This window comes from Anomalospiza imberbis, chromosome 1, assembly GCF_031753505.1.
Source record: "Anomalospiza imberbis isolate Cuckoo-Finch-1a 21T00152 chromosome 1, ASM3175350v1, whole genome shotgun sequence".
NCBI lineage: Eukaryota > Metazoa > Chordata > Aves > Passeriformes > Viduidae > Anomalospiza > Anomalospiza imberbis.
In genome coordinates this window covers 129288551-129314274 of record NC_089681.1, presented here as the reverse complement: position 1 = coordinate 129314274, position 25724 = coordinate 129288551, and the positions used below count along the sequence as shown (strand labels likewise).

At 38.3% G+C, this 25724-nt stretch overlaps 1 long non-coding RNA gene across 2 annotated transcripts in view; it reads right to left on the bottom strand.

Moving 5' to 3' along the window:
- Window positions 1-345: 345 nt before the first annotated feature.
- LOC137486140 (uncharacterized) overlaps window positions 346-25724 on the bottom strand; it is a 38008-nt gene continuing 12629 nt past the window's right edge. Inside the window, exons 3-4 of one of the 2 annotated variants that reach the window (XR_011005595.1) lie at window positions 19953-21012; window positions 16632-16775 (exon numbers count right to left, since the gene is read on the bottom strand). This is a non-coding gene — a long non-coding RNA (uncharacterized lncRNA). Of the gene's footprint in view, window positions 1085-16631; window positions 16776-19952; window positions 21013-25724 lie in introns of those variants that run through there. The other variant, XR_011005597.1, reaches the window with a different exon arrangement.

The following is a 25724-nucleotide window of genomic DNA, read 5'->3' as shown; positions in this document are numbered from 1 at the left end:
CCTTGTTTTCTCCTTTCCTTTTCTACCACTTCTCACCCAGACCAAATGCAGAGGGAGAAAGTCACTGACAAATATTAGCATTTTGTTCCTTGCCTTGCACAGCTCTTTTTGCCTGGGGCCATGCCTCGAGCTGCTGGCACACGCTGCAGAGCAGAGCATGCATGGGTGGCCAGGGGTAGTTCCCACAGTTGTTGTGATGCCTCCAGCTCCAGTTCGATGGAATGGATATAGAACTACATTGCTCACATAGTGCAAGGGCAGCTGCCAATGCCTCTTCAGAGACATCACACTGCTTCCCTTCTGGCCCCTGAAGACACCCTGCACAGTTTTAATGACCCTAAATGTAAGCTGAAACACTGTAACAAAACCTTACTGTGCACCTTCTCCTCCTACTTCGCAGATAAATCTGATAAAATAAGGTGCTGAAGGTTCGTCTCTGATGGGAGCTGTGAGTCACCGCACTTTCAAAGGTGACCCTTGTTTCACAAGAATCTGTTTAGGAGACTACTTCAAGATTTGGAGTTATTTTTTATGCCACTCTTGCAGATTGTGGTCTGCATATGCTGATGTCAAGGCATTTTTCCTGAATAAAAGCTTACAGAAATTAGATTGTTTCCTTATGCCAAAGGACATTCAGCATCGTCTAGCCCATTTCATTGTACTTCACCATTCATCTCCAACTGTGGTTCTCATTTATAATCTTCCTGTGTGGCCTCTCCTAGGCTTCCTTACATGGCTGCTATCACACGCCTGCCATGCTGGGCTCTACTGGATGGCTGGTGCTAATGGAGTTGAACACTTTCTGCCATCCAGAGGTACATTGGCTCTGAAAATGAGAATATGGATTGCTTAGGAAAAAAATTATCAGACTGATTATTTTTAGTTTACTCTTCTGCTTCACTGGGTATAACAGCCTGCAAAAGGCATGATTGCTGCTGAGCAAGAACAATGAAGAAGTATTATTTGTGTGCAGACTTCCCCACAGACTCTATCTTTGACGCCAGCTTAAAATGTTCCCAGTCAGTGACGCATGGAAAATGTTCAGGATGTAGTAGACAGTTCTAAAAACACCAGAACCAATCACCTGGGAAACAAGAAAAACAGAAAGTCAAGTCAAAAAGTATTTCAGCTATTGAACAAACACCACCCACCTCTAAGCGAGTGGCTAGCAGCCTGAAGCAATATGTGTAAATCCTTTTTAGGAGTTCCAATTTTTACTTTTTTTTAATGTAAGGGAGAGAATCATTTCCTCTCATATTCTGTGTGATGTTTAAAATCTGCTGTGCAATGGTAAAACTTACAGACTCCATCCCATGTTATTCAATATAATTTTTAAGTTGATGTTGAAATGTGTTTGAGAATTAAGTAGGATAGAAATATGAATTCATCTATCCTGATAGAAAAACTCAAACCTTAGGCTCCAAACTGAGAACAAATGAGAGGTATGCTTCTCATGCTTTGCCCTTAGTCCCAGGGAATCTGGAGCCCTGTTAAATAATCAGTAACAGGTATTGCAGTTCTGGAAATGTAAACCTAAGACTGAGAAGAACATATGAAGGCAAGGTCTGAGCTATTTCAAATGTTACCTACAGAGCCAGTTACATCTCCATTTCTTAGACTTCTTCAGGAAACCATTTCTCTTCAAGTAATAGTATTAATTGCATTCTTTTAAAATAGAAGTTTCAAATTCCATACAGAACAGGTCCAGATAATGGGGTCCTTAGTGTGAATGCTTCAGTTTGCCTAACACAAATCTCCATGGAACATTAAAATATCTGTGTGACATTCCATACAAGTAATCAGCTGAAAAGAAGAGATGAAACTGGTGTTAGGCTAATGCATGAGCACTGAGAAAACCGGCTATCAGTGCACCATGCTTACCTACAGGCTCTCTTGACTCGATAAAGGTGTTTGGGTGCCATGGAGAGGGGTGGAAAACATATCTGGGGTGAGTTTATGCTTTTCTGCTATCGTAGACAGAATAGAACATAGTCTCAAGAGTGATTTGCATGCATCTGCATAACCATGTATGGCCAAAGTTTTAAATCATTCATTTCATTCCTGAGCGCCTCTGATTCTGGTACTCTGGGGGCAGTGGAGAGGTTGTAAGTACTGAGCCCATCTGATAATTAGACTCCTAAGAAAGCCATTCATTTGAAATTCCCAGAATGGAGGCACCTAAAAATCATGGCACTTATGGAAAATGTATTTTTAAATGTATAACAACTGTGTTTTGGTTTATTTCAAAATGTGTGTACAAATCACAGTAGAGAATTGCCCTTTCATTAACACCAGTAAAAGTAATGATAATAAACCTTCAGTGTTGTTACTAAAAGGGAATTGCTCAAGGTTTAAGAGAGGTAACCTTTGAACTGGTGTATGTTTTCAAACCAGAAAGATTAAAAGGTGAAAGTTCAAAAGTATATATTTTAAATAGCACCAGATGGCTGTGGGCTGAGTTCAAACTGCTGTGCAGTTAAAGCACATGCACTCACCAGGACCCCATGGGTGAATTACAGCCTCTGTGTACGCTGAGGGTCTCCATTATCTGACATGTACCTATGCCTGCTCAGTATTCAACCAGGGACAACTTTTCGTTCTTAATGACTGTTGGATGAATAGGGCCAATTCTTCAGCCACAAGAGCCATTCCCAGGGCCTGTGATGGGAACTGAGTGCATATCTGAGGACAGAGATTAGTCCTCAGCCCAATGGTTTTCAACTTTTTTGATTTGTGGACCCCTTACTAATTTACTTGGAGAAGTGGAAACCCCAGTGAAAATTAACACGTGTGGATTGCTACAGAGTATTTATGAGCTTGGTTTCCACAGGTACCTTTTGCAAACAATTTCAAAGTTCTTTGCGGGCCCCAGACTGAGACCACCTCTGAAAAAGCCTCTTTCACATTCCATCTAGTTCTTCCTTTGCAAAATCTAGTAGTTTACCTTAAAAAAATCCTCTCCTAGTTTCACTACTACCAAAATGAATGCATCTGTACAGATTTGACTTTATATTGCATGCTGACTTGAAGGTTAACCTAATTTCTTATGCTTTTTAGTTCTCACATTTATATGTCAGCAGATATTTGGTTTGCTTCCTCCTGCTCTCCTCGGTCATTTTTCTCTAAGACAGCTGTGCAAAACTAGCTGTAAATTATACAGTAATCCCTTTGTTTCTGGACTTATAGTGTGGTATTCTCTTATCAACTTGTTATCTAATCTGAAATAATCTTTTTCCATATGGGAAGCATTCCATATGTTGATCAATTAGATTTATTGCCTATTAAACTGACAGCTAACTTGGAATAATAATCACAATGCGAAATCCAGATTTTATGCTATGTGGCCTCAATTCTTTCCAGATCAGTCTTAATTCTCTGATTTCCTATAGTCTTATCCTTGCTTAGGCTGCTAAAGATGTCTCCTCCATCTGCTGCAGCGACCCCTTAAAGTATGAAGTCAGAACTGAGAGTAAAGAGCAGCATTTTTGTAAGCTCTGCAAGCTATTATACTTTTTAAAATATTCTTTCTCTGTCTCCCTGCTTATTTCATTTTTGTGATTCTTTGATTGCAAGCACATCGAAAAGAGTCAACTTGTATCACTGTGTTTGTATCTCAGGCAACAAAGACTTTGAGCACTACAGGAATATAAATATTAAAGAAGGAGAAGAATTATTCCTAGGATGAGGGTCTTTCCTTTAAAACCAGTCCGTGCTCTCCATCACTTCTCTGATATGATAGGGTTCACTAGCAGGTGAACAATGCAACATGAAGCCATAAAAGCAGCACACTTTTCATTTCATAAAAATCAAATTTGTCGAGAGTAAAGCTGTGGCCTTATTCAGATAACAACACAGATAGAAAGAGTTATTATTTCCTGCAAAATTATAAAATCTGCAACTTTAGAAATGGAAATTTTATACCTCAAAAAATTCACATTATTTTTGAAATTAAAGGTGTTTTCTAGTTGTTTTGCACATCTCTTCAATTCCTAGCAGTATTTTGCAGTACATGCATCAGGCTTGCATGCTTCATGACCATATCAAACTGTTCCCTGTATTTTACCAGCCTGTGTAATAATTTCACCAGTTCTTGTCACACAGAATTAAAATAAAGTAAGGAATTCTATTTCTGGCTAGAATTTTTGGCAGCCCAAATTAGTCCTTACTTGTGTATTTTCACAGAAGTATGGTTATTGTCACATGTCTAAACAATCTGATTTTAACCCTTCACCTTTCCCAATAATATAATTATTCTGGTAAATCCACTTATTTTGCTTTCAGATGTTCCACGACAAGATTTTTAATGCTATAGTGAAGCATGAATTGAGCTATAAGTGACTTGTTTCTGAGCAATTCAGGGGTTTTTTTCTGTTCTATTCACTGTGGTTGCAATGTGCTCTACATGGCAGTGTGACAGAAAGTGTTTTCTGCACACCTTTCGGACAAATTACATTTATTGATGGTAAGAGATACATTTACTCATAGAAATCCTATGACTAGTTTTTGTTACTCTTCTAAGAAATGTTCTCACACACACACACACACACAAAAACAGAAAAAAACCACAAAAACAAAAACACTCAAACAAAAACAACAAGAACAGCAAAATCAATTCTAAGCATCCAAATCAATAAAATCACAATTATCAATAAATCTATATCTGCATTATGATTTGAACTTGTATCACTGTTTTTACTGGGAGTAAACCTGGAGTAACTCCCCTAAAATGGAGTTTCATACCCAAAATAAAACCACAGTAAAATCTTAATCTAGCCCTGTATCTCATAGTACAGAGGTGAATATATGTATGATATGCATTTTTATATGATTTTATGAACTGTAACACTTCATGGTAAATAATAATTCATGCACTGTGTTATTCCCTATAGAATTTATTAACTAATTCTGTCTTTTGGAGGAGGAAAAGGCTTATGCCTTAAGATTAAAATAATTTGTGTAGAATAGTAATCAGGGAGTTTAACTAAAGTTAGCATGCATCCCTCATGTCACAAATGAGGTTTCAAGGTTATCCAACAACTGAATAGAGACAGATTACATTATCTGACCTTGTAAAGAAATCAGCTATTCTAAAAAGGATAGCAACATTGAATTGTATTGTCAAGCTAATTTTTCACATAATTATATTGCTAAAACATCTAAGACTCTTTTCAAACTAAGCATGCCTTAAAATTTGTACAACTAACTTTTTTTCCCCTGACTTTATGTATGCAAATGAAGACAGACTTGTTAGCAAGTTGTCATTTACTGTTAGGTAAATCCTAGATACCTGCTATGTGAACCCTCTGACATCAACATTCTGCAAACTGTTCCCCAAGGCTATATAAATGTGTTTGCTTCCTTTCGTTAAAAGAAAACCATTTGATACAGCTGAAGAGATTTTATACAGCATCTTGTGACACTTCATGTAGATGCTTTAATTATTTTAATACTTCATGGCTGCATCAACATACCTTTCTATTAGTGCAAGATAATGTGCTTTCCAAGGCTTCTACAGCTTCATGTTTACAACAGGACTGTACTGGAAGTCCTCCTTGCAAATCTGTTCAGGACATTATGAAAACTAGGTTAAGAAGATGATTGGTCATTGCATTTTAAGCTCCCTGCCCAGTGCTTCTTTGATTTTTTCCTGGTTCCTGCAAATCTGTACTGTGGCAAATTTCCAGTACCCCATATCAAGCTGCACTACTTCCTTGATACTGTCTGCTTGCCGTAGAAGCTTCTGGTAAAAGCTTTATAGCTCCATGTGTCACCCTCACACAACACCTGCACTTCCAGACCAACAGATAGAACCACAACACTTCAGATGCATGAGAACAAGTGGTGGCAAATAAAAGGTGAATTTTTCTACCTTTCATGATGTCCACCTCACCTACTTATCCACATCCAAGATGTATAGAAGACAAACATTTTAGATGTTATGAGGACATAAGGGGTAGCTCTAACTGAAGTTTGCTTCTGTTGGAGAGGCCCTGAAATTGTCAACTTGGGACAGCGCATTCCATTTCACTTGGAACCTGATAGTACCAAAATTGATACTGATTTTTAATTCATACTTTAATGGGACACATGCCAATATCAAAACTTGGCTAGCATCATGGATACCTCAATTTATGTGCACATATTGCCTGTTAGATTAACCTGAATTTTCACTGGCACAAATTTGAAGCCAAATCACAATGACAAATTTGAAGCCAAATCAATTAGCATTACACAAACAAAACATTTAAACTATTGATCAAAAATACTAAAAAGAAAAGTGAAGTAAACACAATGACAGAATCACAAAATCATTGAGTCCAGCAGGGATCTCTGCAGATCATCTGGTTGAGCCCCTCTGCTCAGAGTAGGGTCAGATAGAGCAAGTTAATCAGGATTATGTCCACTTGGGTTTTGGAGATGCCCAGAGATGGACACATCCCAACCCCTCTCAGAAACCTGTTCCACTGTTTCATCATCCTCACAGTAAAAAAGAAGTGCTTCTTCTTGACATTCATATCACTTGTCTCAACTCAACTCCAGGTGAGCTTTGGCTTTCCTGGCCTCATACCAACACACTTAGACAGTATCTCTATGTTCCTGCTTGGAAATCCAACTCTGGTTCCATCACTTATAAAATTTCTTTTTATGTTTGAGTTTCATCAGGAGCTCCTTGTTCATCCATGCAGGCCTCCTTGGTTTCCACTTACTGGGTTGGACCATTCTTAAGTTTGGTGGATCCTTGAAAAGCAACACTCTTCCAACAGCTTCAAATAGTGTGATTAATCTCTTCTTCAAACTGCCATTCACTATTTCTCTGAGATGTTACTTAGCTATGACAGGTGGCAATAGATCATGTCAAGCCTCTACAGGAGGTTGTATTTCAGATCATATTTTCTGAGGCTGCAGTCAGCCTCAATAACCAAGGCAGCAGCTAAGTAGGTCTGTGTCTCTTTAATACCGTATTGCAAAGCAGATTTATAGCATTAATGGAAGATGTGAGGGAAGGAAAGAAAGGCAGAAATTGAAAACTCCAGCACCTCTCAAGGGTGCATTCTCTGTCCAAGATGGATGCCTTCCCACCTCTCTTGCTTTTCTTTTGCTTTATCCTTATCTCTGGCCCTTGGGAGTGCAGGTTTAAGATTTACATGAAGTATGACTCCCTCTTCCCTGATAGCTAGCATCAGATTTCTTCTTCCCACAGCCTCTTGGAAACCTACCTGAGTTTACATTCCAAAAATATTCCTTAATTAGCACATTCCTTCAGCTCCTCTGGCTTTCTTGCTCTTTGCAACAATTCAAGAGCATCACAGTAGTTTTTGAATCATACATCAGAACTGTTAATTTTTCATATGTCTCATTAGCTGTCATAATATCTAGATCACTGTGAGTTTTTGATATGTGACTTCTTAATAAGGAAGATGGCTAACATAGCATTGTAGTACTTTGTCAATGTAACTGTCTGGAAATTGTAATGCACAGTGACCTATTGCTTGGGTGAAGGCAAACAATGACTCCTCTGTTTAAGGAGTAAAAATTCTAACTCTCCACCTCAGAATGTCTCTTTATTGGGTTTGTTAACCAAAATCCAAATACACAATTTTTAATACATTAATATTCTCTAATTTCACATCAAAGGGCCTTTCTGCATGGTGTTAATTGTCTTTGAAGATATTACATGATTGGGCTAAGCAAGCCACAGTTTTGCTATATTCATTTAATTAGAGAAGTGTGTCAAAGAAGAAAAGAAAAGAAAATGGGATTATGAATATTTTTTGGATGACTGGCATGTTTACTATTGAAATTTATTATGTCTGATTTTTGTGACTGTTAGCTTATAAATATCCAATGTTTTCATTTCTTATGATTTTATTACTAATCTCTTAATATTTGTTTTTCCTCTAAGTTCTGCTCTTAATGTTGTAGAATTGCTGGCAAATCCCCACTTTTCAGAAAAAAAAGCACATCTATTTTGCATTGCCTCAGAAGTCTAATTACTTATTATTTTTAATAGCATGGTTTTTAAATCTGTCTTGTGAAAATGAGGATGTTATTTTTTTTAAGTCCAAAACATTCATTTGATATGTGACCTCATCTTAAATAGTACTTGTTAAAGATTTAACCACAGATAAATTAGTAATGGTAATAATAGAAGTATTATCATAGCACTTTTGAACACTAATCATAGGTCGGGTTGTCATTATATGAGAATGCTTTTCCTCTGAAAACCTTACACTCTCAGTCTATGACACAGATGGATTACAGCAGAAGTAAAAGGCAGCAGAGGAATAGTGACAGTGAGTGTGGTAGGCACAACAGCAACAACATCACAACTGGTAATTTTTGTAGGCAACCAAAGAGAAAAATTCTAAGGTGCAAAAAGAAGGAAAAGGAAGGGGAGAAAAAGGTTCTAATAACTAAAATTATTTGGATGGATGAATGAACTCAAGTTAAAGAGAGAAAAGGGGAAAGAAGAGCATTCCCCTGTTAAATGATTACCATTTGGACCTGTAGACCAAGTGTTCCATGTTCCTCCTTCTATAGGACCGAATAAAAACTTGGGCGCTGATTGCACAGCTGCCATCTCATGGCAAAGCTCCTGCATTCATAGCTGGGACATCTTGACATGTGTCCTATTTTTAGTCTTAGAGGAAGTTTATCCTCCTGAGCTTGTGAAAGGCATCTGAGTTCTGCAGCTTTTCATGGCTTGTCTCCTGCTGCTATAAAATGAAAAACATGATCTCCTGCTTTTTGCTTAATGGAGCAATATCGGAATCTTCAAACCATTCTGGAGTTGCTCCTTACTGGAAAGACGAACCAATCCTTGAGAGGTGGCTACTGCATTCTCCACTTGTCTGCATGACTGTTTCAAGTGAATGATATCCCACTGTTTTTCCTCATAAAACAACTTCAACATGCTGCATAACCCACTAATTAAATGGGATTTATCATCAATTAACCAGGACCACACAACTTCTGTGTGAGTACTTATATTGTCCATCTTGCCAGGAGTGTATATGGGGAAACCTGAGTGTCTCCTCACCATGACAATGGGCCGGATGTTCCCAGTATGGCCTTCAGACCATTTGTTCCTTGCTGTTTTGCTTCCACATCCACCCCTTTTCCTTCACTTTCTGGCTCTACAGCAGTATTGAACAGCAGCCATTGAGGGCTCCAGCCAGATTTTTCTCAGTGAAATACTTTCTGTGGGGTAGAAAGCCAGGGAAAAAAGCAATAGCAAATGGACCAGCCTTGCACGCTCCTCCCCAGTGCCCTCACCTGCACCCAAGCCCATCACTTTAGCTGCCACCAAAGCACACCAGCTCTGCATGAAGAAGTCCAGTCTTGGCTCTAGTACCAGTCTCCAAGCTTCTGGGCCAGCTTTAGGAATGTGTTTTTAATATTCATTGTTCACTTTTTCTGTTACAAATGTGCACAGTGCAATTATTATAATGCTTTGCACATGTGGTGTTATGAAATGTGTGCCTTTAAAGTCAGGCCAGTTTTTTTTTTCCCTGTAACCCAAATATGTTATTTCTACCTATGTTTCAGTTTGCTACACATTTAAAAAATACGAAAAACTTTATTATAAAGATTAAACTAACAAATATGTAACCAAAAGAGAGCAGACCCCTTTTCTTCATAAAATAACACATTTTTTTCATTTGCATGCTTGGATTTTTTTTCTTGTGCTCCTCAACACAGACACAGATGCTCACACAAACATCTATCTAAATGAAAAATACATACACATAAGGACAATTCCTATTGTATGGAAGGAAATAGTTCCTTAGCCATGAAGCCATGCTCTATCCAAATATTTTCATCTCCAGCAAATGATGTCCTTGTATTAATCACCTTCAGGCTTAACCATTTCAGCTTATTGTACTCAATGAAAAAGCTTCATCCCTTGTTCTGAAAACAGTCAGTCATCAGAGGGTCCTTATCATTCTTCTTTGGTTTCTCACTTATCACGGGATACAGTTAAAGTAGATTGTAATTGGATGTCATTTGAGGACATTGGTGGCTCTGAAACAGTATGGGATTCTTGGGATAACAATGCCTTCCTGAAAAGATTAAGTGATCAGCATACCAATGTGGGAACACATGGAAAGCCTGAATGCTGGACATATATCTTACACCAGAGTCAGGCACAGACCTCTTGAAACAGAAACTAATTGCTGCAGGCCTCATTGCATTTCGAACTATCCAGACTGTCCAGATCCCTCCTTAGAACCTCCCTGTCCTCAAGCAGAACAGCATTCACGTCTAACTTGGTGTCATCTGCAAGGTGACTTTGATCTATCGGTTTAGGCTTCTTTCCAAGGTGAAATCGGGACACAAGACTTAGGTCTGTTCATCCAGGTCTCTTTTCAACACAGATTTAATATGTGTCAGTGATATACACTGTACCTGAGCTGGGTGTAATAGTGCACCAGCAGTGGCTGCCTTCCAAAGCTTTAAAGGTCAACATTGAATTAATAAGGCAACTATACTAATTATCTTTACATGCTTTCTCTGATCTATATTGCTTAGAGATACATCACTGCCAGACAAACTAATGGCAATTTCCAATCTTAATTTCTCAAAACATCAAGAGAACTTTGACAATACATACACACACCTCCACAAAAGTGAATGTTACTGAATGTTTAATAACGAACAGGGCCAAAATCAAGTGGGCTAAACAAGGACATCTGATCTCTGACTAGAGACAAAAATGAGCTCATTCATAAAGAACATCATATTGAAACTTAGCAAGAAGAGTTGCAGGAAAGACTGATGATAAGCAAAATTGGGCACTACACCTTACAAGGAAGGGAGACTGCAGTCCCAGCAGCAGATAACCAGCATCAAGATGGCTCAGTCTTCATTACTGACATTAAAAGCACCAGGACACAGACCTGCTGTTATCCCATGATTATCCATACTGCTAAATACAATCACAGTATCTGGATGTTTTGGTCATGCCTTTGGCACATTCCAGCAGATCCTCAGTATGGCTCACAAGTGAACATGGGCCAAGGACCATGTTCAGTCAGTTTGGATGCAGGCATTGAGGTTTGGAAGGCAGGAGAGTTCATTGCTATAGGCATGAGCCATGCCCTTTCAATTGGCCAGAGAAAAGGCAGGATGTGCTTCATTACCTAGTACAGATGTAGCCACCAAAGCCAGTGAACTTTGAAGGTCTTTGGTTACAAAGAAGAGAATCCTATATATCTAAAATAAATTTAATAATATACCAGTTAAACAGCAAGCCATAGTGAACCTCAATTGGTCTGATGTTGTGATTTCGTTCAGTCAATTGCCTAAAACTTCATCTCCTTTTCTGAAGCACATCCAGGCTTCTATGCTCTGGAAATCTCAGAGGATCAATCTCCCTGAGGAGATTTTCAGTACACCTTCATTCAGACTGGGCAGACATATCTTTCATGCTGTGTTTTGATATTTTCCCATCTTCTGACTGAATGCAAGAAGTAGGAAAGCTGCTCAGAACTTAATTTAAAAGGTAAACTGAGCTCTTTTGAATTTCAAAAAGTCTCAGGATGGATCTTCTTTTATCAGAGCCAGCTTATCCATCCCTAATTCAGAGAGAAACGTAGGGGTTCAGATCAAAACTTTTTGATCTGGCTTCAGATGTTCTCAATGTTCAGGGCTATTTGGATCTCAGGTTTTGGTGGGGGTCCACCCATGATTTCCAGTGCCCACCTCCTACCTGTCAATTCTCTTACATGTGCATCTTTTCTTTCTAACTTCCCTCCCCCTCCATTGTTCTTCTGAGATTAAAGCTTTTCTATTATTATTATTATAAACATAATTCCTATGAGAGATAAGTAGCTCCCCAGAGTATCTTTATTAATCCTAGTTAAGATAACATTTTGAAAATAGACAGGAAAAGAGATTTATAAGGAGCAAGAAGACAGTTGCAGATCAGCACAGCAGGGGCAGAATTTCCTACCTTGTCAGAGCCTGTTTACAAAGAAGAGTGAGTTAAAAATTGCCCTGCATGTGAAGTAGCACACTATTGTACATGTAACCACCTTGATGTGTCTGAGACTAAATTATATCTCCCAGTATGTCCAATATTGTAATCTTGCTGTGCGTTGGAATGGCCACCATTATATTTTGTCTTCTGTGCAGACCCTTGTATACACAAAGCTATTTGTGGCTTTAATGTCCTCTGATTGAAGCATGAGTGTAGCTTGTGTATTCAAGAAGGTAAGAGAGGATTTACCTCAGGAATGGGAAACTCATGGATGTGCACTAATAAGCCAGAATGTGCACTGGGATTTTCTGGGATTTCTTGGTTAGTACCAGTATTAATTTATAATTATATACAGAAAATTCAAACCATATAGTGTTATCCCAACACTGTGAGGTTAAAAAAAATGGTTGTGAGGGGCAAAAGGAATAGACAATATACACAAAGCCAGCAATTCAATATTGGTGTATTTACAGTCTTAACAGTCTTACAGGGTATTTTTGTTAGTGCAGCTACAGTGATATGACACAGTTCAAGTTGCATATTACAATTAAAGTGATGTAGGCACAAATTTTATATTATTTATCCCCTTCTCTGGTCTTACCCTCAGCCTTCCACTGACACTTGATGTCCAAAAACTGATGGTGTCCATTTGTGCAGGGCACAGAGAGGATTAACGTGAGTCTTAAGTATCCCAAATCCTTTGCTAGAGGGAATATGATGTTGGCGTTGAACGCTTCTTCCCCCATCTCTGAGATTTGCTAGGTGGCATTTTTATGTTTGCTGACATGCTGTGCACTTTGATCTTCTGTCATCAATCCATGTTGTTTCTCCAAGTACTCTCTATATATGGTGCATTTTACATACACGGGACATTTCTAGGTTCTTATGGTTACCCCTGAGACTGATTTACATTATATCCAAGGTTACACTTATTTGCTGAACACTAGCTAGCCGCAATTTATAGCCCTCAGGTCCTCTGCATCTGCCTTTGCCTGTGCTAACAGGTATTAAAACTCAGAGTTGTTCCAAGCTAAGCAAAAGCTACAGCCAAGTATGTAACATCCCACCCCCCAATAGGTAACTGCTGTTACATGCTGAAACAAATCTCCAGGTGGGCCAAGACAAGTCCAGACAAACCCAAAGAGGTTTGTGCTGGTAGCCTAATGCAAAGCCACACCTCTTAGAAGCAATGGAAACGCCAGATTTACTGAGACAAAGGCTACAGATAGTTTTTCTCTCTGTCTGGCCTCTACTGCCTTTTCTGACTTTGACTTCCCATGAGAACCTGGAGAGATTTCTTCATCCTTTGGGAACCATAAAGCATAAATAAAATAGACTGTCACCTCAATACAGTGAAATTAGAGCACAGTGATAGGAATGAACCAATCATTGTAATCCATTCAAATGAGAATCTCTGGTTTGGAAAAACCAAAGAAGCTAAATCTGAGGAAATATATTTTTCTGGGAAATGTCCTAGAAGTCTTAGGAAAACCTTATCTAAAAAGCTTTTAATAATCAAGTGAAGGAAATATTTATTCTCTCCCAGATATGAATGCTGAGAAGCACCAGCATGGTGCAATATCTTAAAGTGATTCATCCTATTGCGTATTTAATTTTTCTTAAAACTGGGAACACAATCATCTACTCAAAATGGGAGGATTACCTTTTAGATACATAAACAGATAAAAAATAATTTCATTATTAAAGTACTGAGAAAATTGAATCATTCTCAGAGACTAGATGAACATCGATAAAGTCTACTTATTGCAGACTGAGCTTGTGGGGCAAAATACTCTCTGATATTCACCACAAGCAAAGATTATGGAGAACATAACATATTGAAATCTAAATTAATCCTGCTTATTGACTGATAATATGCCCTGATCCTGGGGGAATATGCCTAATTTATTACTTTTTTAATTGTTTGTATTCCTTTAGGATAAGCAACTCCCCAACTGATTTTCATTGGCTATGTGGGGAAAGGTGTCATTAAATATGAATAGGGATTATTTTGTTTTGAAAGAGTATTGCAAAAAATTCACATTCAGCCAGTGCTGTTTAGATTATATGCTTTTTCCTGTTTCAAGGAAAAGAGACAATTTGGAGCACAGACTCTAAAAATGAAAATGAAAATAAGATGCTTTGTATTGTTTCCTAGCAGACAGCTATTGTCCTCTGAGTTTTTCTCTGTTTCTGATGCCACTCTCCACAGAACACACACAGTACAGACTGAAAGAGTTGTGCTGGTGCTGGAGGAGGGAGGGGATCTATCACAAAATAGAAAAAAATGGGGAATAATAGAAAATATTTTACTGTAAAGTTTTAAAGGGCAACTTAGCCAGGGGATGTTACTTGATATAACCCTTGAGGCTGACCTAGTTTTATTAAGGGTTCTTGGCCCTGATTGTAGATAGGCACCCTACCATGTTTGACATTGTGCTCATAATGCAGTCTTAAGAAAGATACTTTGTTCGTAAAAAAAAAGAAAAAAAAAGAAAAAAAAAGAAAAAAAAAAAAAAGAAAAAAACCCTTAATAATAGAATAATAAAAATAATTTTAAAAATGCAGCTCTTGACCTAGACAGTCTTTCTGCAAGGGCATTGCTCACCTCTCTCCTGCTGTCTTTGTACATTTCCCTTTGATGGAATCTAGAGGTCCCTACTCAGTCCATCTGTCAAAAGGTATCATCTCCCTACTTTATTGATGTGCTCATCGTATTTCTGTTGCGCTGGATCCTGTCAGGTCTTTAAAGGGGTGAGCATGCAAAACATGCAAACAGTGGGTGCTGTGCATAAAAGAGCAGTTGGCATTGTGGTTTGCACTTCATTCTTATTTCTTCTCCAGTATCAATCATTGATAAAACTGTACTCTCAGACCTATATAAGAAATTCAGGTGTCCAGATGTCTAATTCTCTATTTACCTAATAGGATTGTGCTCCTGTTACAAAACATCACTTTATTGCAAAACATCACTTTAGCTTAGTACTGAGGAGGCATTAGACAACTGTTTTGTATCTGTCTTTTGTCTTCAATAAAACCTGCATGGAAATCCTATGAAATTTGGTAATTTTTTATATTATCTGCCTAGAGACTGCCTAGGAAGGAATAAAGGCTTCTTATTGGATTTGCCTTCTGTTCTTTACTACTGTTTGTAAATGCTAACTATTTTAGTCAGCATGAACCTAGGCATGACAAGGGAAAATCCTTTCCTGTATTTGGCCTGATGGATGATGTTTCCCGCTCCAAAACAATGTTCATTGCCTTTCACAGAATTTTTGCACAATGCACTATGTGTTCCTCTATAGGGTCAATGAACCAACACTGTCTGCAGTAAAAGGGAGAAAACAGATACGCTTTGTCACACAGTCTCCTCTTCTCATACTCTGTCCTCAAGTAGAACAAGCTATGAAGTCTAAATTAACATACATGTGACAGATAAACCTTTCGGTAAGGGCTAAGACTGGGTTGGTTGGAGTTTTTTGGGAGGTTTTTTTGTTTGCTTTTTGTGTGTGTGTGTGTGTCATTGGAGTTTTTTGCCTGGAGAGATGTGATCCCTTTCCAGGTTATAACACTAGCTTGTGGCTCTCCTGTCAGAATGGACTGTGCCAGGGATTAGCTGCTTCCCTAACAAATGATGGCCAGCTTACAGCATATCTCTGAGAGCCTTGTGTAAGGAGAAACTTACATCCTGAAGATGCAACAACTCAATGTTGTATTTCACTCCAAGCCAGAGTTCACTTCTACATCTTTCCAGAATAGAGGACCAGAGGTTTGAAAGTGCTCAGACACACATTATCTAAACTCTAGAACTCTAGAATTCTTTTAGTTCTCATCATCTAAACTCTAGATGGGATGTGCTGATGGGATGGAAGGATGTCTTACACATCTCTCCTCTGCATCTAGCTCTATGATGTCTGTCAGTGAAATGAGAAATAATTCCATTACACCACTTGCAAGTGAAATATGAAGAAAAGTGAATGCAGCGGCAAAAGACTCTGAATGCATCCTGTGTCTTACTGACAGATCCATGGCCTATATAAAACCATAGAGTAGTCTGGGTTGGAAGGGATCTTTAAAGGTCATTTAATCCAACCCCCTGGAAGGAACAGGGTCATCATCAACTAGATCAGGTCACTCAGAGCCCCATCCAACCTAGCCTTGAATATTCCTAGGGATTCAGCATCTCCCACCTCTCTTTGAATAGTCAAAGACACAGACACTATGGAAGGAGCAGAAAAATGGACCAGGCATAAAGGGATCCTTCTCTAAATATGTCCTTCCAGCTTCTCACAATGGACAGTTCAGGGAATTTCAGAGCCAGATCTCATAGCTATGTGTTTCAGGTGATTAACATTTTCCTTCTGTTAATTTGACTCCTTGCTTTCCTGAATGAAATACCGTGGTACCCTGCAGTAGCAAGTTCAAGGGGTTAATTATATGTTTTGTAGAATGATCAGGACCTGAAAGTTTCTGGAATCAAAGAAGATAATTACAGTAGAGGTAAAGATGTATTTTTTGCTTGAAAATGTGTCATAATATGTATTAATGTAATTGATTATATTTTATTCACACGGGCCAGTCTTTGTTGCCTAATAGAAACAATAACACAAGTTAATATTATACAGGCAATACAATTTTCAAATGTCTCAAATAGACTTATGATTTCCTATTATATTTTGCAAAACTGCATAAAGCTTATTTTCCCTCTTCCAAAAAAAGCAATTTCATTTGAAGCATGACAGTATGGTAGATCTTCATACCAAATACCCAGCAATCATTTTTATTAAACTTTCTGCAAGACAAGAAAACACAAATTAGGTTTGTAACTGTTCATCAGTTAGATTTTGAATCTGTAAAATACAATACAAAGCTATTTGAAATTCTGCCTTTATATTTCCTGCACAGAGTGCTTTTGTCCTTGACCTATTTAAAATTAAAAAATCCCATATAACCTGTAAAACATAAAAGCTGCTGTTGACTGTCCTCAAACTTCACACAAATTCTAGCCACACTGTATAAGATACTGCTATGATGTTCAGGCATCATAACATGATTATAATAAAAGATGTTGAGGTTTGGGGTCAAGGTTCCCCAATGGTCTTGTTTCAACAAATGATCTTTGCAGCATTTACATATCATAAGCTATGTTTAGAATTAAATGCTTCAATTAAATCAACAACTAGGTTTTGCCCTCTGGAGTGATCAACAACCAAAATGAGATGTGTTTTTTCTCTGTCCCCAGCAAGAGGGTTAGGAAGAGAGAGGGAGCAACAATAAAGACTGTTGAAAGGTCGTTCTGATAAAAGCCCTAGTTTCAGTTTTACACTAACTTTTATTCTGATTGGCGGTTTTGTGGTCTGCTTTACCAATTATTGGAAGCATTGCCAATAAAACAGAGGTTGCACAAGAGCTTTTCCCACACTCATTTCTACCACTGTGGTTCAGTGAACCTCATTCTTAATTTCCTAGCTCAGCAGTTGTGTCATGAAGCTGTGTTTTTACCATCCTCAAGACAATTCCAAGATTTTCCCAGAGATTAAAGGAATCAGAAGCTTATTGTTTATTGGAGACCTAATCTCCAGAGTTCAGCAGAAAGGAGGATAACTCCAGCAGAAGAAATATATTCTGCTTCCTGAGCAGCCTCACTGGTCCACCTACTGTCCTCACTGATTATTATAGTGCAAAGATACTTCTATTAAATATAATGATATTAAAAGGACCTGATGCGATTTAACACATTTATGAGACTCTTTCATGTCTCACTGTAGGAGGTTGATATTTAAACCCTAGTCCTCACTGAACCTGAAAGCATTAATAATCCCCTTCTCTTTGGCCCATATGCAGGCTCATTACAGTTGCTCTTTATAGTTATCTATTTTCTCTTAGGCCCTTATGCAGAGAAGAATCTCTATAGAGGAAAAAGCTTAAGCACTTGTTTAACTTTAAATACACTGAAATCAGTGCTCAAAGTTAAGCAGGTGCTTAATATTTTCTTGAATCAGGGCCTCACAGCCTAAGGTTTCTGTCTCTGTACTGGTTCAAAAAATAATGTTCTAGAATTTGCTTCTCCACTCAACTTCATTGATGCAAATCTGGAGAATCTATTTAGATTAAAGAGCTATGTTCTTCTTTGCCTTGTTTTTTATGGAGTAATCTAGAAAAATGAGTGTCAAAATCATTGTTGGGGAATAGCAGACTTTAAATAAACTTTGCATTCACTTTTGCCACAGTTATAGAAGACATGGTTGAACATCAGCAGGAACATTAGAAGGAAACTGCAACTCGGAGGTGGTGGTGGAACACTGGCATAAAATAAGAAAACAGGATGAGGCTAAAGTGACTCCTCATGACTTGACTGAGTGAATTGCCTCCAGACCATTGCAATGAGGTGGATAGAAGGGGACTGAGCAGGGGCAGAGGGATGTCTAGGAAGTGATGAACGCCATGAGCAAGACATGATGTGTCCTCCATCAAAATCAATAGTCAGACCTCCCTCCTGGCAGTCTGCACATGAAAGAAGGCATGTGAAGACTACCTTCCCTACCATCTTTCCCTCTAGTTCCTCTCCCTCAAGAATGAGGAGGGCCTTTGTGCTTCAAGAGAGCAATACCTAAAATCCTGCCTACATCCAGTTCCTTTCCCCAAGTATGCAATGGATAATAGCCTTAGGGAACTCATTTCAACAGTTTTTAAATCTGCTTTCATGAGGGACAAGAAATAACCTTATATATCCTAACTTGTTTGAATACTCCCAGTTTCTGGAAAAAAAAAAAAAAAAGATCAAGTGTTGTGCTTCTTTTTCTCATTAATCATGTCAGCCTGGTCTCCATAACATTCTGGGACACAAGGTCAGTCAGGAGTCATCCATTTCCTCAGACACTAACCTGAATCTGAATTCCAGAAACAGCCAATCTATTAATGATCTACATCCACTGGTAGTTTCAGCTGCCCCTCGACCTTTGGCCTTCATTGCTGATGTTTAATATATGATGTGAAAAGGATTTCAGGCACATTTCATGCACTTTGAGGGTAATTACATAGTAGCAAGGGCAAATGCACAGTCTCATTTTTTCATCTTCAAGAGTGTCTGTGGGGCTTGGTTTGGGACATGCCAGAGGAATATTCACCAAGAGGACATTAGCCTGCAGACTGGACAGACTGAAGTCATGGGGCCAGCCCTTTAACCACCATAAAACTCCATTTCACAGTGTCAGCCAAGCATCTCAATTAGAAGCTGGCATCATCTGTCACTGATGAAAGAGGATTTAAGAGCATCGATTTGCAGGCTAAATAACAGGACAATGACAGCAGATGGGAGGGAGGTTTCGGGGATTATCCTAAAACCTGGATTATTCTCAGGACCAGCCAGGTACAGCAAAAGTACTACCTATGGAGTCTCAGGTTCAATGTAGATGTAGTTCCTGGGAGCAGGGAATATGGCATACAAAATGCAGAGCTAACATTATCACTGCCTATGCACAGCACATACGTCTCTTACAGCGAGAAATAGTTAACAGACATAGAATGAGCACATGCAGAGCTGGTAGATATGCCCATTTGAATGAATCAGTTTATATATTTAATCCTTCTTAAACAGGTTTATCCTCCAAAGAGTTTCTCATTTCTTCTTCTTTTCCATGATTTAGCAGCCAGCAATCTTACAGCCCTACTGTGCTTAGAAGGGGGCTCCAATTTTTTTTATTTCTAACAAGGTTTCCAGCAGATTTTGAATGTCATACAAGTATTCTATTTGCACATTAACTTTTTTCAGACTGAACACATCCAGAGCTAAATTATTATCCTTGGGATCCATAAAGGCAAAAGCACCATCACTCCCTGTTCAGTGAAGGCAGCATCAGTTAAATCTGTTAAATCTGGGAGAGATTTAACAGCCACTTTTTTCCTGAACATCTACACTTGAGAAACATTTAAATATTTAATTTTCTTGTTTCCTGACAAGGCAACTTACCAACCATTGTCATTGGGTGGGAGATCTAGAGCCACATGTACAGGAGCAATCCAAAAGTTCAAATGTGCATGGTTTAGGCAGCTAAAGTGAAAACAGTTGAGCTTGGACTCTCAAGTCTATAGATTTGAAAGCGTAGGACTCTGCAAGAAAAAAAGGTGAACTAAGAATGGTTGTGAAATTGAAACATTCTACCAGGTAACAAGATTAGTTGTTGACAAAGGGACAACTTTGGGACAAAGAACTGAAAAGGAACAATATCCCAACTGTCAGAAAAATCAGGAGTACGTTCATTAGTAATTCACAATAACTCATGGAGGACAGAGGCCTGCTGAAATCCTGATAAATAAATGGAATACTTATCCTTTGACCATGCTTCATGTGAAATCAGTTTTAATGTGAAATTCTTTATCTGGTAACATTTTATATGCGAGATGATTCAATTTTCTGCGTAGACATGCAGCATGCCACTGAAGAAGCAGCAAATGCTAACAAAGATTATTTCAATCTGCAGCTGGAAATAAGGGTATCATCTGTCCTACTGCATGATGAGCTCATCATCCTGAGGGAAATGAACACCATACAACACTGCCTTGTAAAGTCTTTGGATGGCACTTTCATCCAAAAACAACAAACAAAAATTTGGCATGATTTCTGTCATACATAACATCATCATAAATCATTTAGCTCAAACATCAATATAACCATTAGATAATTGCATATCCAATGGCATACATTTATGAAAAGATACAAGCCATATGCTGATTGGAAATTATGACATAGTAAAATCTGATACTTATTTATACTGACCTTTGCATTGTCTTGCAAAAACCCACAATTATCCTTCCAACACAGAGATATGTTTGGTATGATATTTGTCCATGAGAATTCAGTATATTTCATGAAATAATCTTGTAATAATATTAAACATGCTTGATATACTTGGCAATATGTGGGATGATATAAATCAACCATATCAATCATCAGCATAAATTCTGAGGCACCACAGGGATCATCCTGGTTCAACTGACATCCTTATCCATCTGATGAGACACACCAAATCCTATAATCCAAGCAACCCCACAGTGATACTTATTGCAAACCTCCAACAAAGGGTTTTTGGGAAAAAAAACCCCTAAAACCAAAACACAACAAAAGCAATATGAAAGCACTCTACTTTAAGAACTGAATTAAAAAAAAAAAAAAAGAAAAAAAGACAACAACCCAAACCAGAAGAAAGAGTGTTGCATCATTCTGGGGAATGGTTCTGGAGCTGTAACCTTGTTAGTCTAACACTTTCTTCCTTTCTGGACCCAATTGGCAGGGAGCCAATTGTCTCTTCCTGAACAGGAGGGTAGATAATGCCCTGCTCCTCCATTGTTCGCTCTCTTGCCCACTCTTTCCCTTTTTCTCTCTCTTGCCCACTCTTGCCTGCTCCCTTTCCTCTCTTACCCACTCTTGCCCACGCTCTTTCCCTCTTTCCCTCTTCCTCCTGTGGAATAAACATCTTGGACAATATCAAGAGTAAGAGCCTCTTTTGGAATCTTTTGCCTTAACCCTGTAATATTTTCCCCCAAAGCTCTCTCAGATCTGGGCTAGCCTTGTAACTCCAGAGGGCTGCGGGGGAAAGTATTAACAAAAGAGTGAGAACTTAACTGAAAAGTCATCTAGGTCATCTAGGTATTGCAACAAAAAATTAGAAATCACTGTAGTGACAATTATACCAAAAAAGGTAACAGCTGGAAAGAAAGTAATTCTGATAGGAGAAAAAGAAAATAGGGTACAAGAATACATCCATCTCCCATGAATCACAATGATGCTCAGATCTGGGTTTGTTAGCAGGAGCTGCAGCAGACAATCTTGTGGCACAGGAGATGTATCTAATCAAGAAGATATTTGATGAACCAAAAAGCAAGTATGAAACAGCTTTTCTTCAAGACACAGCCATGTAATTCCTGAGCTTCTCACCATCACCATCATATCCATACATACATCTCTCCACTGACTCAACTTGGATTTGATCTGTTAAGCACTAGTGACCTGCTTACAGAACCATGTACAGTACTTAGAAATTCACCACTCTTGTGTAGAATTTTCCATTTTACTCATTCAGACCTCCAACTTAATGAAATTTAGGTAACTAATGTGTCAGACTGCATAGTTTAACTACTTGCACTGTCTGTAAAGATGACAGGAATCAAAAATTTTTCTGAAGACATGTAGGTAAAGATACTGTTAGATTATATCAGATTAGGTGCTTCCCTCTTTCCATTGACTGTATCAGAATGAAGGAACCTCCAGATACTAATCCAGAGCCACTACCTGAAAATTTTACTTCATATAGGAAACAAAAAAGATTTAATACTTCTGTCTGCTCCATTCACCCCCTAGTGAAACAGAGTCTCAGTAGACTTCCTCACTATGGCTGAAGAGGAAAAATACTTTGTTAGGGTCTTTCACCTACTATTTGGCACATAGTAAATGACAGATAAACTGCTCTCAGCCTCACTGAGTCCACATTTCTTGGTCCCAAAAGATTTCTGTAGCTGCCAGGCCATGGGAATTTGTAATAATCCACATTGCCTTCTAAAGCAGAGCCACTGGCAGACAGGATGGCCATAGACAAGAAGGAGCACTATGATGTACCCTGACTGATGCTGCTGAGACTTCAGCACAGCAAAGAATTTAATCTCTTTTCATGGAATAGCTTTCATTTCTGTAACCAAAGACTACTGCAAGAAATTCATAATAGAAGTACTAGAGATATGGAGTATCTCTACATACTATGAGAATTATAATAGTTGTCCCTTTTCAGACTACAGCAGAAATAAACCCAAATTAAAATATTTCCCTAATCTTTCCAGGGAAGCTCAAGATTTCATCTTTAAAATTATCCCACCATGATCTCTCTACCTTGATATGGTGGATAGTGTCACCCTTCTCATTAAAGCACAAAAAAAAAATCTAAGGACAGATGCTCTATAACAAGATTCAGAGGTGCTGCAAATGGGAAAGTGAAGTCAGAAGTCCTTTTGTTTTGATAAAAAAGAAAACTTAATCGAGAAAGAGGAAACTTTTTAATCTAAGTATTTTTTTCTAAAGGAAAAAAACAGAGAAAAATGACCCTCTTGTATTGGGTATTTCACTTTATATTCTGTATCTGTTATAAAAGCAACAAAAATTAAGGAAATCAGTTCATTTTCACCTATTCCAGGGAAATCTGAATAATTTAATGAGAACTGTTGTCCATGGGCACGTACTTACTATAAAGAGCACAGAATGAACTTATCTAAACTCTTTAAATATCAAACCTCTGGTGTCCAGGAATTTAGATTCTTCCAGAGTTAACTCTGAAAGTTGTACTGAAAATGTAATTTATAAATTTCTGCCCATTCTTGCTGTGAAAAAACAGGAGTTACATCTGTAACATTTCTAGGCATTGAAAATGTGACTCAACCTTTTTGGTTTTGGTAGCCATGTTTTGAAGGAAAATGGAATTATATACTTGGCTATGGTAAGGAATGCAACAAGGTATTTTTAAATGAGGGCTCAAGTTGCTTTAGTGCTAAAAATTTTGGAATAAATCCTTGTAGTTAGATATTGTATTCAGACAAGATTTTGGCTTTATTCTTCTTTTGTTTCTGTGTTTGTAGAGGTGAAGAAGTCCAAAAAAGTAATGACACACTTGAAAAATCACAAATTAATATAACTATTTGGCACTTGTCTAAAAAAGCTACTCAGTAAAAGCAGGCTCCGAGCTGTTTTAACACAATGCTGCTCTCCACTCCATGTGAAAGGTCTGTGTGTGAGACCAGACAAGGTCACAGGGTTAGAGAAAGCATTGCCTGCAATGGCCACAAAGCATTCAGCTACTAAGGATGAAGAGCAGTTCCCTGTCCAGATTTATAACCTCCCCTGCTGTTTCAGCAGCTGAACACTGCCATATGTTCCAAAGGAAAATGGTCTCCCACATTTCGGTCTGAAGGGGAAAAAAGTGATGCAATGGAAAAAAAACAGCAAGAAGAAGCATGGTGCTGAGCACAAGAAAATGTTTTCAGAAAGCAAACTGTCTGAACACAAAGGTTAGCTACACACATTGATACAGCACAGTCAGAGCTGGGTGAATTAATGAGATGTCAACAGTGGTTTAGCCCTGTAGAAAAGGAGAAATTCTAGTGGAAGCAGCATGTTCCATGTCCACCATTGATACCTTGGTTAGAAAGTGTCCTTAAGCAACTACAGCACTGAGAACATATGATACTATATGCAGTTAATGATACAGAATATTTATTTGTTTGATTGCTTGTGTATTGGTCTTTGATTTTTTGTGACATAGGATAGCAGCTGGAAGGCAAAACAACTGTAGAGGCCTGCATTACAGTCACTGAGTGGACAATAGTTCAGGAAAATAGGATTCCACTTCTCCCTAAAGCTTTGGTGAACATGGGACAGTCTCTTCCCCAGTGTCTGACTGTACTTTTTTGCAGACTCTCAGTTTCTAAAGAAGAGATCCCTGTGCTTTTAGTAAAGATCCAGCTGGTGACATCCATCACTCAAGTGGAGTAACAGCACTAGACTACTAGGAGCTCTGTGCTACAGGAATGAGGAAATGGTTCTGGCATGGTCATAATTTTCCTTCCTGGCACCTGATACACTATGGAAATTTCCATATTGTGGAAATGCTGCCTAAGAAAGCCAAAAGCCTGGTATTGGTATGAATAAGAATTAATGGTACTGAAATGTACCATTTTCAATCCTATTTTATAGTAGCCAGGGAAATAATTCATGCTCCCCTTTTGTTTCCTCTCTGCCTTCTGTACTATTCAACTACTTAGAAGCAGAGGAATAATTTATATTTAGCACAGCTTCTATTCTAAAACTCACATATTAGTAAAGTTAACACAGATCACTCCATATTGCTCTCTGCACAGCTGGATATGTCAGCTAGAGTAAGTTCATCTTTTCTAAGATGAGATTAAATTCACAGTGTCTTTCTTATTTACACCAACCACAGCACAACATTGTTCTGTAAAGAAGGTTAGTTTTAGTGAAGCCATGTTCTTAGTGCAACCCTACAGGTGCATAAATTTCGATAAATTGCTTCAGCATACCCTCAGATATGAGTGTTCACCTTCAAGCCACAGGATTTGTCTGATTATAAGTAAAAAGTCATTTACATTTGAATCATGACACCTACAGGTAATGACTCATTAATGGCACCTTATGCTCCTCTGATCAAAAGGAATGTCCCCTTCCATTACAAAAGAAATCAGTTTACCAGGGTCACAGATGTGTGGAATTAAGAACATGGGCTTTGCTTACACAGAGAGACAAAGTCAAGTCCAGAGACTTTTTAAAGATTTGGTCTTTGCAACAAAAATTAAAATATAGGAAAGTCACTTTCACTGCCTTAAGGATGTCCACCCAGTGTTTCTCCCTAGACCAGGGAGATATGGAATGGATGCTGTGCTTTACAGAGCACCATGCAGTTACCAAGGGTAGGATTTAGATCACAGCTTAGGACAAAAATTATCAGGTATGTGCAGGTAGCCATGTACATGTCATCTAGAAAACAAGCTCTAACTATGCTCCACAGAGATTTGGTCAGGACAGTCAACAGCCTCTAAGGAGTTGCTCAGCTGATGAGCCATTGTAGCAAAAATCTGTACCAAAACCTATATAAATGGTACCAAGTGGGATGCTCAGAGTAACCCAGGACACCTGTGTGGGGGTAGCAGACATTACACACCATATCATGCTGCTGCATTAGAAGTT